Here is a 6,000-nt window from a genome sequence, read left to right as displayed (position 1 = left end):
ATATTTGATAAAGAATATATTTTGGTGCCTCGGGTCTTTCTAAAGTTAAAACCCCGACGGACACTTGAAAATGGCATGATAACTATATTTGTGATAAAACTGTTTTCGGCAATGATCCCACTGAGTATGATTATAAGTACTCAGCCCTGCATGTGTTTTCCTTATGTGCAGGTTGAGCGGTGGCGAGCAGGCGGCGGTGTTGAGTAGGAAACAATATCATGATCTGTTGGAACTTTAAGTGACGTTGTGTCTCCATACATAGCTTCACTTCTCTCTTGATCGCTTCCGCTATATTATGAAAACTTGTGATCTTTGGTTGGGTTGAATACTTTTAAATTCGTGGGAATATTTTGGATATGGAACAGTTGAGAATATTTTGGGAAACTTTGATAAGCATTTATTGTGATAGCCTTTTGTTGGATTTCTTTGCTAAGGCATTATTCTTTTCCTATTTAATTGTTCATTAAATGCCTTGGTTAAATCCATTTTTTAAATGGAACCCTAGCCTATGATCTTTGATGCATTTAAGTCCGCTTAGTTAACGATCGCCGCATTTATTATACCCTAGATGTGCGGGTCGTTACAATATTATCCTCTATTCGAATATAAAAATTAATTCATTTTTTATCACATGCATATATATCAAATAGGAGTAAAATTGTTTTCCTCTTCCCATCTCCATATCTATATGTACCGAGGTCAACACTATTCCCATACAAAATTATAGTAGTCCACATACTATCATAAATTCTCAATCGTCTTACTTATCTCTTAAGAAATACTGCTGCAGTGACATCTGATTTTAATAATGATAGTAAGGATTAATTAGAATATTGGATCTTGATCAAAAGCATACTTTTGAGACATTAGTTTGATGAGGCATTAATTTAATTGAATGGCTTATGAGTGTTTTACACTTAGCGAAAACATGTTGGTCAATTGTAAGCCACTAAATAGGTAGGGTTGGTGGCCTTATCTTGGTGTGATGATAATGGTTTGACCAAATGCTTTTTAAGTTATGTTGTGGAGTAATAATTTAGACCAACTTTATACACTATAACGAGTTGCCTCATCAATTTAAATATGGAGGAAGATTAGTGGCTTCTCACTCAACTTCGTAGTCTCTTTCATTTATTTTAGATAGACAAAGATTGGGGTAATGTTTAATTGATACTATATGAAATCAGTCAAGATATTTAATAGAATGGTATTATCCAAATAAGATTCATAAGTAAAGAGTTAAATTTGAATTGGCGGAATAAATAGATTTTGCTATTAAAGGAGTTAAATTTGAATCACACCTTTTTTTTTAAGAAATAATGTATTTGTCATTCAGAGTATATGCAACTTTGGTAAACGTCACAAATTGATGCAACAAAATGTGTAAGTAACACATTATGGATGTTGTGTGGCCGAGTGAGTTACGCGGGCCAGTGTGGGGTGGGCCGAGATGGAATTCCTTTTATGGATATTTAATTATTTTTTAAAAATATTTGAGAAAAAAAATTCAAAATTTATCACACAATTGAAATACTATATCCGTTACACAATGGATTTCTGCCCTGTTTTATTTTCTATTTTTTACTATTCTAATCTTCCAAATAATTGTGTTCATGCATAAAAAATCTCTTATCCCTCAATTTTGTCCCTAAATTTTTACACTATGTTCGGCGGCGAGGACATGATCAATGAGTATAATGCTATGTCATCATGTCAGATATCCCCATGTTTCCGATGAGAATAGGCACCCCGTGATCTACCGGATTGCTACGCCTCATATATGAATTTTGTAATAATGTGCGAAAGAGAATTTTTTTTTAATGTACGAATGAGAATAAGTCATGAGATTAATTTTTAAGAATAAATTAATACTATGTCATTTATGTAATCGGCAAAGTTAAAGAGTTAATAGTATTCGTTGAGTAAGGCTCTATGAAAAAGGGAAACATTCAAAAATATGTATAAGAACACAATGAAACAAAAACTAATTATTCAAAGTCTTAGTTGAGTATGTATATATATGTATACAGGATATGATCAATTCGGAATCAAAGCCTTCCATTTTAAGCTTTCCAAATTGAGGTGGGAATCCACATAATTCAACAATATTGGAATCTTACCAAGAAAGCACATTGTTTTCATTAATTTTGCTTTGTCTCCCAACTTTTGTAGCCTACTGTTACAAATTTTATTTCATTCTTATTAAAAGAACTTTCACCTTTTACTCTTATTCTGCCACATATTTTTTCTGAATATTACGTGTGAATGAGACATCTAATAAAGATGAAATAAAGAGCTATTAATAAATTAATACATCATGCACTCTGTAACGAATGTTTAATAAACCATATCTTATACTCCCTTCGTCCCGCTTTAGCAGTCTCATTGACTTTTCTGCCCTCTTTTTGTAAAAATGATAAAAAATAGTTAAAGTGGAGTAATGGTAAAAATAAGAGAGACAATAATGTAGATAAGACTCTTTTCTATATTATTCTCTCTCTTAATTTATCATTTCTCCCCTTTAACTATTTTTTATCATTTGTACAAAAAGATGACAGAAAAGTCAATGGGACTGCTAAAGCGGGACGAAGGGTGTAAAAGTTAAGTGCATATAATATAAGTCTCCAATTAATCGAGTTAGTTTTCATTGGTGTCATATTGTTTTCCTTATTATGTACTCCTATTGTGTAGGATTATCAAAGAATATAAGTATAATGTATAATCCTAGAGTACACGTATGTGTAAAAGAAAATTGTATTTTGATTTATTCCCAACAATTTATTATAACATATAAAAGGTACATATATTTTTTGGTAGAACCACGACTCTGAAAATCAACATTGGAATAAAGAGGGGAATATTTAAATAATACTCTACTCGTTCCACAATAAGAGTCATATTTTGCCATTTTAGGCCGTCCCGCAGTAATAGTCACACTTTATTTTTACCATAAATGGTGAGTAGGTCTCGTATTCCATTAACTCCCTTAACTCACATTTTATTATAAAATCAATATAAAAAAATCATATTCCACTAACTTTTTCAACCCACTGTTCTTTATATTTCTTATAATCAGTGCCCATAATAAGAGTGACTCATATTATAGGACGCAGGGAGTACTCAATTTGGATCATTCAATTCCTATTTTCATTCCATTTGATCGTTCAATTCCATCTGTCGACTGTCATTTCATTGCATTATACAAAGAATGATCGAAAAGAAAGAGTGTTGTTGCATAGACACTAATGTGGATGAGTATTTGGATTTGGTTCCAATTTTTTCGAAAAATCAAAGCAAATTCGAAGCTTAAGACAACCACTAATTGTCGGTGACACTTATGGCCGTCGTTAGTTTTCCACGATATAATGACACGGAAGACTGGCGATGATAATTTTTTAATCTTATTTATACTATTTGTCAATGGATTAACGACGGACTTAAGATGAAATGTTGTAAAAAAAATTTTTACTGTAGTATATATGATATAAGTCTAATAGGTTAGCACGGACTTATTAACAAATGTGTGTTATAATGCTAATCTTTCTTAAATTGCTAATTTGCTAACTCATCAACACAGTGTATTAAAAGTGTCAACACGATTATATTAAAATGTTCATACAAATTGTAATTTGTTGACATTTTCAATATCAATGTAAACATAGTGTATAAAAATAACAACTTGTTGGGATTCCGAGGTTACAAGAGATAAATACTTGTCGGGCGTAATACAACCCAAAGAAGAAATACAAATGGAAAAACTGAAACAAGATAACAACTGAAATAATCGAAACATATAAACCGTAAAGAAAGATTAGCCGAGTTGAGGAGTCCTCTTTCTGCAAGACGAGATACGCCCCGGTAGTGCTCTCGGAATGGCGTTTCGTCCCCAAAGATAAAACGGCTACCTCTCGTTTGATGCAGCACCGCAATCGAAACGAGCTCCGGCGAACTGGAATAAGGTGAGGGCAGGGCTTCGACATAAGACAATGCAGAGAAAGAGCTTATGATGCAGATGCTTGTGAATTCTAGTGTTCGTTGGTATGCTAGAATGCTAGAATAACTAGCCTATTTATAGGCTCCATCCACGTGCAGGGGTCAACCATTCTTGATGGTTGTCATCATGGAGAGTCTGTAACCGTCGGAGGTTACAAAACGTTATGAATTTTGAATCCCAGATGTATCTAGACATGTACATCCTGAAGTGAGTTTGACTTGATCAGGTCTGCAATCAGCCTTCGCTAGTCTGTGCCAGCTCCAGCCTGGTTCGTTAGACTTCGCCAGATCAGGTCACCTTGATTCCGCCAGCCAGCTTGATCAGGTCACCAGACTCTGCCAGTTTGATCATGGCCGTTCTATGAGTCCAAAGACCAATTGCCAAGATCCAAGTCCACAGACACGGGCGCGACGCGGCTCGGCACGACGGGTGGCGGAGCGCACGCGCTCTTCGACCCAACTTGATCCACTAGAATTTATTAAGTGTAGTAGAACACTTAATTTATACACCTCAAACAGAGGCTCTCACTTCCAATGTGGGACAACTAACGCTAGTTGATTGCTCCCTACATTCAAGACTTCAAGCTTATATAAAGCTCAATCGTGCCCAACTTTAATCCACTATTTCTCACTCACCGGGAATGAGATTTGAGAAAGTGAATATACCACGATCATCTACGCGGAACGTAGACCGACGCTGTAGCATTTAGTTTAGGAAAATTAAATGTCTCGTCATATTTATTATTCGGTCAAAGTCCATTGACCGAGCACATTTAATCCATGATTCCAACACAACTAAGTTTATATTGACATTCCATTATAATCGTATTGACATTTTTAATACAATGTATTAATGAGTTAGCAGAATTAGCAACTTAAGAAAGTTAGCAACAGATCACACCTCCTTCTTAACATATATAGCAAATAAAAATTATTAATGATTGATACGAAGGATTTACGACGGTTAATATCTTACTAACGATGAAAATGTGTTAGATTGTGATAGCTCAGTCATCAAATGAGGAATTATTAAAATAGTTCAAAGGCAATGAGCATCGAGCTCATCTCAAGCTCGTGTGTTTCAGCAGCCGTCGGATGATGTTTTAATTGATGGATCTAATCTGAGCCGTCCGATTGAAACTATCCGTTGGATAGTTAGTTCAAGTTTGTTAAGTGTTGTTTTACTTTCTCATTCGTTCCCAATTCAGTTTTGTAATCTCTTGAGCTTCGATTGAATAAGATTTCTCTTTTCCTCTCGCTCAATTCATTCTCTCCGCAAATTAGCAGCTAGTTCTTGTTGTTGATTTGCGATTAGGATTCAAATCATCACAAAATGAGTATTAATAAACCTTCTATTCACCGTCTCTATTCCATTGTATTTTTTATAAATATTTAATTCTGTATTTTTCAATAAATCTTGCCTATATATGTCTTTGAGGAGCCTTCAAAGTGAAATTTTGAGATGCGTTCTTGTATGTTATCTCAAAGTTTTAGATTCAGTATCAATTAGTATCAATCAATGCTTTCGAAACACCAAATATTCCATATATTTATGTCCGAATTAAAAAAAAAAGTTATAAGAAATCAGTCGTATCTAATTGATGATTCAGCGAGGGCCCTAAAATAATTACGTTTTCACATATTTGTATATATTCTATTATGTGTCCGTTATATTGCTATTTTTTAAAGTTGTTAACTCTACTAACTTATCAACACAGTGTATTTGAAATGTCAACAAAATAATGTGTTGACATTATAATGTCATCTAATTGATATTTTTAATATATGACATTGGTGAATTAACAGAGTTAGCAACTTAAGAAAGTTAACAATTGATCACACCTCTATTCTACGTGATAAAAAGTATTTCCAAATAATTCTACACACCTCTATTCTATGTTATAAAAAGTATATCCAAATAATTCAATAGATTTGCTTTACGCATTGTAGGCTAAAGAGGATGATTCCCTTTCGATCGACTCAATGGACAAATAACTCTACGCGCAC

The sequence above is a fragment of the Salvia hispanica genome, chromosome 4 (genome assembly GCF_023119035.1).
Source record: "Salvia hispanica cultivar TCC Black 2014 chromosome 4, UniMelb_Shisp_WGS_1.0, whole genome shotgun sequence".
NCBI classification, from domain to species: domain Eukaryota; kingdom Viridiplantae; phylum Streptophyta; class Magnoliopsida; order Lamiales; family Lamiaceae; genus Salvia; species Salvia hispanica.
The sequence above is the reverse complement of the archived record's forward strand: the minus strand, read 5'-3'. Positions refer to the sequence as shown.